The sequence below is a fragment of the Squalius cephalus genome, assembly GCF_949319135.1.
Source record: "Squalius cephalus genome assembly, chromosome: 10".
Lineage (NCBI taxonomy): Eukaryota > Metazoa > Chordata > Actinopteri > Cypriniformes > Leuciscidae > Squalius > Squalius cephalus.
The window spans coordinates 17,404,686-17,419,184 of record NC_137131.1 but is presented as its reverse complement, the minus strand read 5'-3'; the positions used below and the strand labels follow the sequence as shown (position 1 = coordinate 17,419,184).

Genomic DNA, 14,499 nt, shown 5'->3' with positions numbered 1-14,499 from the left:
GTGCAAATATGTTGTAATACTTAGTTATTTACATTCAGTTATTATATGAATCGGACGTCTCGCACAGAAGATTGCTTACTTCCACTACAAAATAATTTGGATAGGAATCTGTGTAATCAGGAGTTTCCTGTGAGAAAAAGTTCCACATGCTGATTTTGTGAATTCATTAGCCTAAAAGCATTTTGGCTTTTTTTTTCTGTTCATCTATCAATTTTTAAATGTTACTACTTGTTTCAGAATGTTCAAAGAACATTCAAAAGTTACGTTCCCATAATGTTTGCAAAATGGTAAAATGGAAAGTTTCCTTAACGTTTGCATAATCAAGGAAAAACTTTTTGGACGTTTTGAGCGTTCAGAGAAAATTCAGAAATAACATTTTCATAACTTAATATGAAAATTAGCAAAACGTTTACGTCAACTGGGTCATGCCTATGGCTGAATCACAGCCGTGCTGATATATGGCCATAATACACTGTGATTTTTGCATTAAAAAGCATATACCTAAAAGGTATGAATGTATGTAACTTTGGTCTTTGCCTGCCTCAGAAACAGCATATCTATACACAGAAACAGAAATAAAGGCATGTACTGTCTATAAAGTGAGTCGAAAAAAAGGTATTTTCCGAGTAACCTGGCCTTGATATTACTGACAAAAGAGCGACAAAACAGTGATTATCCAACATAGAAAAATCAAATCAATGTCAGATCAGTGCTATTTGTCCAATGAGCAGCTGCTTGTGGATTTGTTCACTACAGTTGATGATAAGCAAATAAGCTGAAGAATTCAATTATTTTATTAGTTTATGCAGAGAAATTTGTCTTGGCAAATCAAGGTTGCTGTACAAGTACACTAAAAACACCATTCAATAACTTTATTTTATTTTTATATTTATACCTAATGAAAATCTGTACTTTTCTATTGGCATCAGGCAGGAATTAAATCTTTTAATATGAGATCTCAATATGTGTGGCAAAACACACTCATCATAACTCGCACAGAAGATTGCTTACTTCCACTACAAAATAAGCTGGATAGGAATCAGTGTAATCAGGAGTTTCCTGTGAGAAAAAGTTCCCCATGCTGATTTTGTGAATTCATTAGCCCTCTATTTTAATTGATACAACCATTGTGACTTCATAGGATTTAGGAAAGAATTTGTTCTCATAACGACTCAATCATCAGTATAAGCCTTGTGGGGCTCCAACACTTATTATTTGCTGTTTGGAGAGAGTCAAGTGAACTTGAGAGTATTCAGACAGAGGACTGGTCCCACCATGTGAACTCAGCAGACCGTAACAGAGAGCCATCTTCAGCACCAAAGGTCCTTTAGGAAGTCTTTATGAATGAGACCGTGTTGGAGCAGCGTTTCTGATGTGAGCACATGAGTGGAAAATGAGCTTTCACTAAGCTTGTAAACATGGCCATTTCCTCCATGGCTTTTAATCAGCTTCGTGACTGTCCCAGTCCAGAGAATTAGGTGAGAGATCTTACAGACGTACTGTGGTAAGTGCATCTTCAGTGCTGTTGCGTTCATGTTTCTCTAGATCATAAGTTGTTTTACACACGACATAGCTTGAGAGCTGATCCTTTTACGTCTCTTTTTATCATTATGTCCATTATATTAAATACATATTTATATATACAAATAGACACATACCATGCTCGTGTTTTAATGTAAAACCGTGTTATTTTAAGTTCATGTTGCAAAGCACATAATAACCTATGCACACAGATTCCTGGTGTAAATTATGCTTATGAAACACTATGATGATGTAGTTATGCAGCTGTTGAAATGTGTGCACATGCTTGCTAACTGTCTGATTTATTTGGTTAGTTCTGCTGGAACATTCAGCTTTAATATCATTTACAAATTAAGGAAGCTTGTGCATGTACAGACTATATGTATTTAGAGCTCAAAAAAAAATATACTCAACAGCTAAAATAGATTATTTTTTTCCCTCCTCCCACACTTACCTGTGACTTTCACTGTCATGTTGCTGGAACTTGAGACATCTCCACTTGATTCATGAGCTGTTATTATTGCAGATACCAAATCGTGTTGTTTTCATTTTTCCAACAGTTATTGCATTATCTTTTCCCTATGCAAATTAATGGACACCCAGATCTTGTGCGTTTTGATTTGCTACCTTATCACAGTAAGCGATGTTTTGAAATTTGTCTAAGCCCACTTGTAATAAAGTACACTTGGCAGAAAATATGTAAGGGGAGGGAGCCTCTTTATAAAATGATGTCAAATACTTGTGAATTACATCAGAATGAATAAATAAGAGGGTCAAGCATTTTCTGTTTAGACTGTTTGAGCAAATGCCAAGAAGAGAAAACACTCAATCTAAGATTAAGAGAGGGTGCCGAGTCCAAACAGCTTCAGGCTCTTTCTTTGTATTCTCCGCTTCTCTCTCCTCTCTGGTGCCTGCTCATTTTGCTCACACATTTTACATTCTTATCATATTAAAAATTAATTTTATCTTGAGTAATGGGGCAAGCGCCGGCTTTTTTCAGGGACTTCTCTTTGAAAGGGATAGTTCACCATAAAATAAAAATTCTCACTCTCGTGTCATTCCAAACCTATATGAGTTTCTTCTGTGGAAAACCAAATAATATATTTAGAAAAATGTCTCTTTGGTTCACTTTATACAATGAAAGTTAAAGTTGTTTTTGACCTAATTGACTGCCATTGCAAAGGCAAAAACAGAAGAAAGAAACTCCTACTGGATTGGAACGTGAGGTTGAGTAAATTGTCATTTATTTTTATTTTTGTGTGAACTATCCCTTTAAGGTTAATCTAGCAGTCATGACCTTTGAGGCTTTCAAGAATTGCACCAAAGTGAGCAGAATGTTGCAGCTGCTATTTATTCATTTCTGACCAGATATCTGGCATTACTAACCTCCAACTACTGATTAATCAGTACAAGTGCATTACTACTAACTCTACAAAAAGAGTTATGATACAAATTCAAAGACCAATCATTTTGAACCCTGACCTCTCCTAGAGTTTCAGTGTTGGTTCACTGAGCGTGTCAAATAAGGAAATTGCTCTGCTGGCATCTCTTTCGGTTTTCTTCCCTGTTAATGTGTTTGCTTTTTATTAATTTCCTTTGGATTACTTTACTGCAACCCCAGCAGAAAAAAAAAAAGAAAACACAGAGCTGCTGTGAGTGTGAGGTCATGCAGGAGGGTAAAAAACAAGGTAGTAAAACAGAAAATTCTCACCGTGTTTCTGCTGCATGGAGTGGGGCATGCTGGGAGATGAGGGATTACTCAGCGGTAACGAGGAACCCCCAGCTTCACCACGTCTCAATCTCTGGAGCAGGAAGTGGAACGCCTCTGGTCTGTCCAAAAGTTGCCAATGGGAGGCAGAAGTCTCTTTTTTAACAGTCAAAGATCTGAAATGTCACTGATTGCCTCGGGGGAAGCGGAGGACATCCGGAATTCAACGAGAGAGAAGAAAGTGGAGCAGGTTGTGACAGCTCTTCAGCTGAACACGAGGATCGGCAGGGCGACGGAGCTGGGATTGCCGGGAAAGCTGGCACGAGGCAGAGGGGCTCAGAGCCGAGCGTACACGCTGGCAGATGTTGAAGATGCCTGGCTGGATTGGCTAAGCAGGTGCTGATTCCCGCAGTCTCTTCTTTCTTTCGTCTTACAGGCTGTCGGCGACCCTCAGAATATCCTGGCGAGCGGAAGCTGTCCCTTGTTGGATGCGTTTGCGAGTGAGTGTGTGGAGGAGGATCGGCGTAGCAGAGATCTGAAGCGAGTCGACTGAGCGTGCTCAGCGCTACAGAAGAGGTCCACAGGGCATCAGTGGCACTCTAAGCTGATAGGCCAACAGTGATCTAGCGTACATTGTTTGGTGCTTACTTGGTCCACTTTCCTTGAATGCTAAAATTATGGGGCGTGCTCCTTTTTTTTTTTTTTTTTTTTGGTGTGGAGGGGGGAACCCTACAGATAATCCCAGTCCTCCTTTGCTTTCTCTCTCTCTTTCTGAGGTGCAATCTGAAATCTCATTGAGTCACATGAACTCTAAACCCTGTGATATTCCCATTAATATGGAGCAGCTCTTGGGCTTCGGGCCATCTGCCAGATTACAGTCTTTCATATACTGCTGTGACACATTGTTGTATAAACTGAGGTTTTATACAACAAACATTTCAGTCCTCTAGCATTAATCTACCTAAGCTCATCTCAATCCACGGAACAGGATATTGCTCTTTATAACTCGTCCAGCAATGGAAGCTGATATTACATCACTCCAGATGTCACATGTCTTCACCCCTGCTATACACGACAAGTATCTTGTCTGCATGGGATTGAAAATTAGACGATAACTTTACAACACATTAAAGGTTTAGTTCTCTCACAAAAGAAATTCTATCATCATTTTCTCACCCTCGTGTCTTTTGAAAGCAGTACGATTTTCTTTCATCTTTGAAACACAAAAGTAGTTATTTAAAGCAGTGTCCATGCTGCTCTTTTCCATTAAATGAAAGTGAATGGTGGCCAAAGCAAGATTTTCAGTGAATAAAGACTAATATCCTATTGTATGGCTTTAGAAGACTTAGAATATAAATCACAAATCTTATGGACACTTAATGGTGCTCTTTTGGTTCTTTTAGGAGCTGGACATTCCTTAGTCCCCATCCACAAATTTTATGGAAGAGAGAGCATCTCTAAACATTTCCCTTTGTGTTCCATGGAAGAGAGAAAGTCACAAGAGTTTGGCACGACATGAGGCTGACTAAATGGTGACAGGAGTTTTATTTTTTGGGTGAAATATCCCCTTAATGTCACTTTTCCAACACCTTAAAGATATTGACCTTTAAGTATTACTGCAAATCAAAAGGCCATCATTCTCAGTCAGGGGTCTGTGAACCTGCCGGGGGTCCTTGAAGGTACTCTAGGGGGTCTGCGCCACGGAGAAGATAAGATATGTGCGTGTATATATTACATAATTTACGTTTTTTTATAGCGTAATTTTTATAACATAAGATAATTATTCAGTTAAGCATTGTAATGATCTTAATAAAAGTTACTATTAAAGTTATTCATTGTTTTTCTGTACAGTGACATTAAACACTGCTGACCTTTGACCTTTGTGTTGCTAGTGCCATGCTCTACTGTTTGAGCTTCAGGTACACATCCAAAAAGGACAAAAAAGTGTCTTAAAAGCATCCATACCCCTTTTTAAATTAGTTTGACCCATATGTGATTGATTGATATTGAGAAGAAGATAAGTTGAATGGTGCTTGCATGTGATGTCACACATTTACATTATAAGCTTACAAAAATGACAACACATATTGCCTCAGGCTTGTTGTCCAAACACTGTTGGTGTCTTACAGAAAGTGCTGTCCTGCTTTCAGTGAGATTTTCTCTGTGGCTGCACAATAGAAGGAGCTCACATTCATTTAACATTTGAGGTTGAAAGTTCAGTCAAAGTTCAAAGTCTCCAGATGCGCTTAAGGGATCAGAAAACATGGTTTATGTCAAAATGTGTTCTGACAGCTGCCTGTATCTCTTACACACCTGATGTTCTTGATATTACATATTTCTGTATTATTATTAGTAGTAGTATTATTTAGAATTTATGCCATACATGCTTATTTTGTGAATGCATTTTCTCTAGACATCACTTTTATATGAATCATTTAGTTAGATTTGTGTGTGTGTGTGTGTGTTTGTGTATTCATGTCTTGTTTTAACAATTCTTGACCATTTGACCCATTTCTTCAGATTTACTCTCGGACTGAATGATCATAAAATAATTATATATTTATAAGTGTGTATGTGGGTGTTCTGGAGCCTTTACGTAAGGCGTAAAGAATGTTCATCCTTGAGCCTTTAAAGTTTATAGCATTTAAAAGACACTTTTTTTTTTTTTTTTTTTTTCTTTTGAGGAAATTGATACTTGCAACAGATTTTCAGAGAGTTCTACATTCCTAAGTTACTCCCTAGGAAGAACAAACCTAACAACAAAAAATTATAATTTTTATCCAAAAAGAAATGAACTTTCACTGATACCATATAAACCTTTCGAGACAAACCTGTCATGATCTCCGAGGTTTATGCTTTTAAATTCACTCATATACATTACCCACAATCCTGTGGCGGCTCCACCAATCAGAATAATTGCTGTTAAGTGGGAATCGCGGCAGTCAATCCCACAAAGCTTTGCGAATTGTCAGTATGCCTACATTCTTATAGATTCCTGCGTGCGTTCGATACTATTGATCACACAATACTCTTAGATCGACTACAAAATTATACTGGTGTTCAAGGACAAGCATTAAGCTGGTTCAGATCATACTTATCTGACCGCTACCATTTTGTCTATTTAAATGGAGAAAAATCGATCGTAACTCCAGTAAACTATGGAGTGCCGCAGGGATCTGTGTTAGGCCCTCTGTTATTCTCAATATATATGCTGCCACTTGGAAATATTATAAGGAAACATGGAATTAGTTTCCATTGTTATGCTGATGACACTCAAATCTATATTTCATCACGGCCAGATGAAAACGCTAAATTATCCAAATTGACAGAGTGTGTTAAAGATATAAAAGATTGGATGACGCGCAATTTTCTTTTATTAAATCCAGACAAAAAACCGCCCACAAAACCTCTCACACTACAACTTTAATATAGTAGGATGTCCTGTTACTTTATCCTCTACAGTAAAAGACCTGGGTGTTATACTAGACTGCAACCTATCTTTTGAAAATCAGATTTCATATGTTACAAGAACAGCCTTTTTCCACCTTAGAAACATTGCTAAGCTACGTAACATGCTATCAGTTTCTGATGCAGAAAAGTTAGTTCATGCATTCATGACATCGAGACTAGATTACTGTAATGCTTTATTAGCCAGTTGTCCTGCATCCATAATAAACAAGCTACAGTTAGTCCAAAATGCCGCCGCTAGAGTTCTTACTAGATCAAGAAAATATGATCATATAACACCAATTTTATCATCACTACATTGGTTACTTATAAAGTTCCGTATTAATTACAAGGTATTGCTACTGACTTATAAAGCCCTAAACGGCTTAGCTCCAGTCTATTTAACGGACCTTCTATCGTCCTATAATCCATCGCGCTCTTTAAGGTCACTAAATTCGAGGCTTTTGGTCATATATAGGATATCCAGATCATCCAAAGGAGGGAGAGCATTTTCACATTTAGCTCCAAAACTCTGGAATAGCCTTCCAGATACTGTTCGTTGCTCAGACTCGCTCTCCCAGTTTAAAACTAGATTAAAGACGCATCTCTTCAGCCAGGCATTCATATAATACTTTTAATCTTACAGTTAAATCCGACCTCTAGTTTATAGACGCCAGAGGAGAACTGGCCCCCGACTGAGCCTGGGTTCTCCCAAGGTTTTTTTTTTCTCCATCAGGTCACCTGATGGAGTTTTTTCGGTTCCTTGCCACTGTTGCCTTTGGCTTGCTCAGTTGGGGATATTTAATTTAATTAATCAATCAACAATACTATTGATCAGCATTACCAAACGTGGACGTTTTCCACTAGAAACAAACATTTATGTATTATTTTAATTTAATACTGTGAAGCTGCTTTGATACAATCTGTATTGTGAAAAGCGCTATATAAATAAACTTGACTTGACTTGATTCCTGTTCTGACACTATAACACCTACTTCAAATGATTTACAACCAGTATATTGCATCATCATTTCTGATTTGATTATGTCATTCGCAGTCATTCATTGTCTATTTTTCAAGCACTTTTTTTTGCTTTGAATCGAATGTTGTGATTTAAATCAAGTCTTCAATGCCTATGGGAATGGGAAAAGGAATTGGAAAAGTACTTCCAAACCAAAGGATGCTGGAAAAGTGGACGGTCACAATTACGTAATATTAAGTGTCATTAGTGATTTGTGCCGGACCATGTGGTTGGCAACTGTGCATGTGTGCAGAAAACTATTTTCTTTAGCCTGTGCAGCTGTAAGATGGTGAATAAAGACAACATCAGTCAAATTGTTCTGCTCCTGATAAAGTTGTTGGCTTATATCCCTCTTTTTTTTGCTCAGGCATGGCTTAGTGACTTGTGCGGCTCTCTCAATTCCGTCGTGTCTCATTATAAACACCACCTTTTAAATATTTTATCTCTCTATATAGATGTTGTGTGTGCACGCTGCATGTCTAGAGACGCTAATTAGTGCTGTCATAAACACTCCCACATGCCTGGGAGTTGACTTCACATCACACAGGGCGAGTGGGCGGAGCACCTCCCTCTGAGTCTCGGGTCTCAGACTGAAGGTTTGGCAGTCTGTGCTACAGTGACCTTTATCAAATCATTCACCGATGACTTTGTCAGCTTATGCTTAACTTGTAGGTGAATTGCTATTGTGGCAGTTTGTGCTTTTTATTGTCCTAATTCAATTAAAGGTGTAATTCACCCAAAAAAGAAAATTTTGTCATTTTCTCATGTCGTTCCAGACCCATGCAGCATTCGATTATCTTTCAAACCGCAAATGAGGATATTTTTTAATGAAACGTGAGAGATTTGTCTCCCTCCATTGAATGTTCATGCATGAAACCAAAATGTTGACTCTTTAAAAGTTCTTAAAAACATTGTAAATGTAATCCATGTGCTCTAGGCATGCTTATATGTGAATAAAAGCCTAAATTAAATCTGTTCATCATATAAAGCGATCGTGGCTCTTCAGAAGACGTGGATGAAATGGCTCGATCCCTATGGATTACTTTTACTATCTCTTTATGAACTTTTTGAAGCCTCGACGTTTTGGTTGAGTGTATTAAAAAGATCTTCATTTGTGTTTCAAATATGAATTAAAGGATTAGTTCACTTCAAAATGAAAATTCTGTCATCATTTATTCACCCTCAAGTTGTTTCAAACCAGTATGAATTTCTTTCTTCTGCTGAACACAAAGGAAGATATTTTGAAGAATGCCTGTAACCAAACAGTTGATGTACCCCACTGACTTCCATAGCATTTTTTTTCCTACTATGGAAGTCAATGGGGTACATCAACTGTCTGGTTACCGACATTCTTCAAAATATCTTCCTTTGTGTTCAGCAGAAGAAAGAAGGTCTTATGGGTTTTGAACAATATGAGGGTGAGAAAATGAGTTCATTCCTAACACACATTCCAAAATTATCCACAAACCTATATTCTTTCTTCCTTTCTCTTTGGTTCATTGAACCTATCACTTATCTGAGTCTGTTTTAGAGATAATATGGATGTTGTTGCTGTCTTTGCATGGAGCTGTTAGTAGGAACACTGATAAGATTGCGGCGGAAACTCACCAATAAAACTGAGGTCATTTAGACAATATTTGAAATATTTTCATACAAAGATTTTTTTTTTAATTGTATCACAGTTATGTTGTCATTTTTTTAGTAATATTACCATTTAATTGTTCAGAAACAGCTCATGGAACACCATCAATGACTTTTTGCTGTTGAGAAAATCGTATCAGACGGTGAAAGAAATGACCTCATCACCAGAAGGCCATTTGCTCTGACCACAGCATCTGTCCTGCAAAATTTAAAGGCTTCGCTCGGTTTACGTGCTGTCTTGTTTTCCTCGCAATATCCAGAACCAACTCTTCACAGATTTGCAGGGTAAAACCACTCAGGTGAGTATAATATAAATGGAGTAATGTGCTGAAAGAAGGTAAAGAGAGACAAACTGTCAGACACACTGTCTCATCAGCTCAGTGTCTCACGCTGCCGGCTGCATTTACTGCCTCTTTTCACGTCAGACAAACCACATTCTGCTTTTCATTTCTACAAGCATGTCAAATGCAGTTAATCAGGGTTTTCTCAAACTTTTTTTGGCCATTTTCTCCTTCCAACTCGTTTATAGGCCATGCTAACAGTGCCAAACTTCCAGTTACACTAGTTTTCTAAGCAGACTTCATACATTACTTTCAATTATTTTGTTCTATAGTACTTTCTTATTCTTTTTATACACACTTTTATACACACCTTACTGACTGATGTACAGAGCCAAGGACAGATGCAACGCAACACCTTCTCCTTTTAGAATTTCAGTTTTTGTGAATCTGAATATGAGCTGCTCATAAGAACAAGAGTTCACAAGTTCAAATCTTGTTTCACTGCAACAGTGAAATAACAGGGTCAGCCACCGACTTCAATGATGCTTGCTTATTATGATGAAACAACTGTTGAGATCAGTTCCAGTTTACTGAATTTGTTCTTTTTTTAAGTTAATTGTTGAGAATTTGGTGGGCTGAGATAACACCTATGGCCCTTTTTATGACAATTTTCATCAGTAAGCATCTTTGAGATTCACTCCCTCATAAGCTGCACATACACAAACATCCAAGACAATGAACAATATCATAATTATCACATTTATTTTTAAGTTTACCTGGCTTATATGTCTAATAAATCAAAAAGCAATACTACTACTAACAATAAGCTGAATTTTGCCTGTGGTTTAAGTCACAAAATCCATATTTAGACACATCATTGTTTAATTGCCGGAGAACTTTGGTTTATGGAGTTTATCTGTTGTGCTAATTTGCCATATTTTAGAATGAGGCCAACGAATAACCGCGTTCTGCAACTTTCATGCCCCAAAATGGATTTGATAAAGGCCCTGACTTTGCAAAGTAAATGCAACTTTATCTGCCATGCTTAAAAAAATATATATAACTCTCTAAGTGTCTCCAAAGCAAACACCAATTCCTTCTGTTCTGTGCACAGAATCAAAAGCCACGGCCGCAGGCTTGTATCTGCTTCTGCTATCCTGATGAATATTTACATGCTTAAACACTCAAATTAGAATTCATTATCTTGTGTAATCTTGGGTTTAGATCTACATGTGCAGTTGTTTGATTAGTTGCTTGAGGATATGGGTTTTGTGCTTGGTTTGTGGGCCTTCTACCTTTTCTCACACTTGCCTTTTGATGCTAATGTCTGGCAAACGATAGGCCTGTTGTGTTCAAATTAGCATCTCCATTAGACTTGAAAAGCTCGTTTTTGTGGTTGAAGATCCAAACCGCTCACTCCAACTTAGCAGCAGTTTACTGAAGGTATGCACATCATCCTGTGGCAACATGCTTTCGTACCGGACATATTACGATGAATAATTTAAGAACAACACTGGATTTAGTTGAATGAGCACCTGCACATTAACCGGCTTAATGCAGAAGCTTCGCCGTAGCGGTGGGATTTTTACATTATTAAAGAGAAAATACAGCACAGTCGCCTTTGTCATTCTTGACATTTCCTGAAACCATCTTTGCAATTTGACAGCATTAAAGATGCATGAGAGGCCTACGAATCCACTCTAAGAATTTCCCTTTTCCTCGAGGACTGAAAGTCTTGTTCGGCTACATGTTTGTGAGCTTTAAAAGGTGAAGTAGGTTCACTCTGTTTCTGTCATGGTCAGCCTACTGCGAAGCAGGTCACTGTCACGTTGACATTCTAAAACATGTTCTCTCTTTCCTCCACAGCTGCTTGAGGTTTATCTCATGCAACAGAGGAAGTGGTGCGGGAAGAAGAATGCGTCGGCCCTAACGTTTTGTGTGTACAACAGGATATCCGACGCTGGGAGCGTTAGCCTCGTGTCGAGAGGTGATATAAAAGATAGATTGTCGCTTGTATTCTAAATATGTACAAAAACTGTTTTTGTGCACACCCCCCCCCCACCCCTCTTCGTCTTTCAGCGCATCTGCTCTCTCACCGTATCGCTGTAGCACACGCTTCGGAGCACTGACATCTAATTTCAGCTTGTTTTCATCACAAGTAGTAATATGACTCACAAAAGTAAAACATTTGAAACTCGTCTCTTATCATATTGTAGTAATTCTGTGCACTTCAAGTGTACTCATAGGCGAATACGTTAATTGCCAGTTGACTGACAGCTGGAAAACACTGGGATTTCATGCTGGGGTAGCGGTAATTGTTTTCAGATTTGTTTTAGAGTGTATTTTTGATCAAATTTGTGAGAGAGCGAGTGAGAGAGAAGGAAAGAAGAAGGAGAGGGAGCCAGACACTACTCATGGGGCCCATTAGGAAATTGCCAGTAAGCAAAGTTGCAAATAAGCTGTCACACAGTACAAATGAGATTACCTTTCCAATGTGCCCTGGAACCTGCACGCCGGGGGATGCAGAACCAGTCACGGCAAAACAAGGCACAATCGTCTGATTTATCTCAGCGCTTGATCTTCTGGTTGTGTTCTTTCTGCCTCTGTTTTTCATGGATGGTGTGCAAAACAGTTTACAAAGTGCTTGCAGCACAAGTTAATCAGTTGTAGACAACCTCTGAAGCGAGTCGACGCAGTGTTTCAAGTCAAGGATTTCACTTATAGTCATCAGCGCTGAGTTTGTACACATACAGAGAGACTTAGTTGCATATTTCTGTCTAAACTGTTTACATTTACTGCTCTTTATTCACTTCTTGATCAGTTTGTTGATGAATTGATGATTTGCTTTCATTGTTGAAGAGATACAGGAGTCTCAGGGGTTGATTTTTATTCAAATGAACAGATTAAATCTTTGTTTTTTTGGTTTTTTAAGGTCAAATTAAAGGGTTAGTTCATTACTCACCCTCATGTCGTTCCAAACCGTTAAGACATTAGTCATCTTAGGAACACAAATGAAGATCCTTTTAATGAAATCGGAGAGCTTTCTGTCCCTCCGTTGACTTCCTACGCAACTACCACTTTCAAGCCCCAGAAAGGTCGTAAAGACATCATTAAAGTAATCCATGTGACTCCAGTGGTTTAACCTAAATTGTATGAAGCGACGCGAGTGCTTTGTTTGCGCAAAAAACACTTTACCACTTGTGAATTTACCACTTCATTTACAAAATTTTGTAAAGAAAGCAAATCATTTTTTGTGTGTGTGTGCAAAGAACTCATAAAGTACTTCATAAAATTAAGGTTCAACTGCTGGAGTCAGAAAATAAATAGTGCCGCTACATACATACATACATACATACATACAAACATACATACTACATACATACATACATACATACTACATACATACATACATACATACATACATACATACATACATACATACATACATACATACATACATACATACATACATACTACATACATACATACATACTACATACATACATACATACATACATACATACATACATACATACATACTACATACATACATACATACATACTGTACATAAATGCCTTCATCCTTTTCTACTTTTCAAATGGATTTTATCTGTATAAATTGTATTGTTTTACTCTTGTCCCAGACCCAAAATATGAAAATCCATCATAAAAAATTAATGATGATAAATAAAACTACACTAATCTAAACTAATATTGAAATAACCACTTCAACATTTATTGTGTTGAGTGTATATATTTTTACAAAAATTTTGGCCCACAGTAGCATCATTTTCATCACTGCACTGATGATGAAATATGAAATGGCATGTGAACACAAAGAAAAATAAATTATGAATCGAATATTTCTATTCTGTCATTTCTAACCAAGCTATATATAAATATATATTAAGGTAAGATTAAGTCTTAACAGAACCTTTTAATGAGCCATTTACATTTATTAATTTAGCGGCGCTATTTATATTTAAGTACCTTGAAGGATAATATTAGAGACTGAGAATAAAACATGCAAAGCAATTAAGAACATGAAACTGTTCTTACATTAACTTGATCACAGCATGTTTGCCAACTGATGCAAATCATAATTTTCATTTGGATGCTAGTTATATTCACTACAAAAAGTTGTCAGCAGCGTGCCAAATGCTGTGAACTATTTATCTGTTAACTATTTGTGAACAAATATCATGAACTCAAGTGTGAATATTTATGAGTCACTATGATGAAGAGATAGATAAGAGCTTCAAGTGACTGCACTTCCACTTTCTATATAGAAATATCAGGCCACCAGTGTCCTTGCCTGACAAGATTTCTCTTTCTAAAACACAACTCTCATTCCAGTTATGATGTGCTTATTGGTAACGATGAGAAGCCAATCATTACCAAAACAGCCAAAATATAAATTATGCCGATTTCACTGAATTTACAGTATGAGAATTTGGGGTTTATTTTGTGGTAAGACTCCTTTTTCTAGACTCAAAGTTTGTATTGTGGTGTAACACAAGTCTATTTTCATTCTGCCGAAACACCATTTCTGTAGACAACCAGGAGACCCTCATTAAATTCACACCAAATGTATGATTCTGTCACACCCACAAAACCCATTCTAGGGCTTCATCTTGTTTATCTTTTGTAGGACCCAAAATTACTACATTTAAACTATTCTGGCGAAAGTCTGGATGAACCATGTTATTCAGATGACGATGAGGTTTATCTCAAACTGTTACCTTTAGCGTGTGTGGACACCACTGTCATCATGATTCAAAGCTATTGTGGTACATTCCCTAGCAGAAAGAAATCAAATAAAGAAGCGAAGCACTGCTATGATATTTGCATTGACAGCTGAACATGCAAACTTTCAGATT

At 37.4% G+C, this 14,499-nt stretch overlaps 1 protein-coding gene across 1 annotated transcript in view; it reads left to right on the top strand.

Moving 5' to 3' along the window:
• The first annotated feature begins 1,463 nt into the window (after positions 1-1,463).
• The window catches only part of lpp (LIM domain containing preferred translocation partner in lipoma), a 207,188-nt gene continuing 194,152 nt past the window's right edge, over positions 1,464-14,499 (top strand). The window contains exons 1-2 of the mRNA XM_079882835.1: positions 1,464-1,504; positions 11,486-11,606. The gene's annotated coding sequence lies outside the window, so the exon portion shown is untranslated. The remainder of the gene's footprint in view (positions 1,505-11,485; positions 11,607-14,499) is intronic.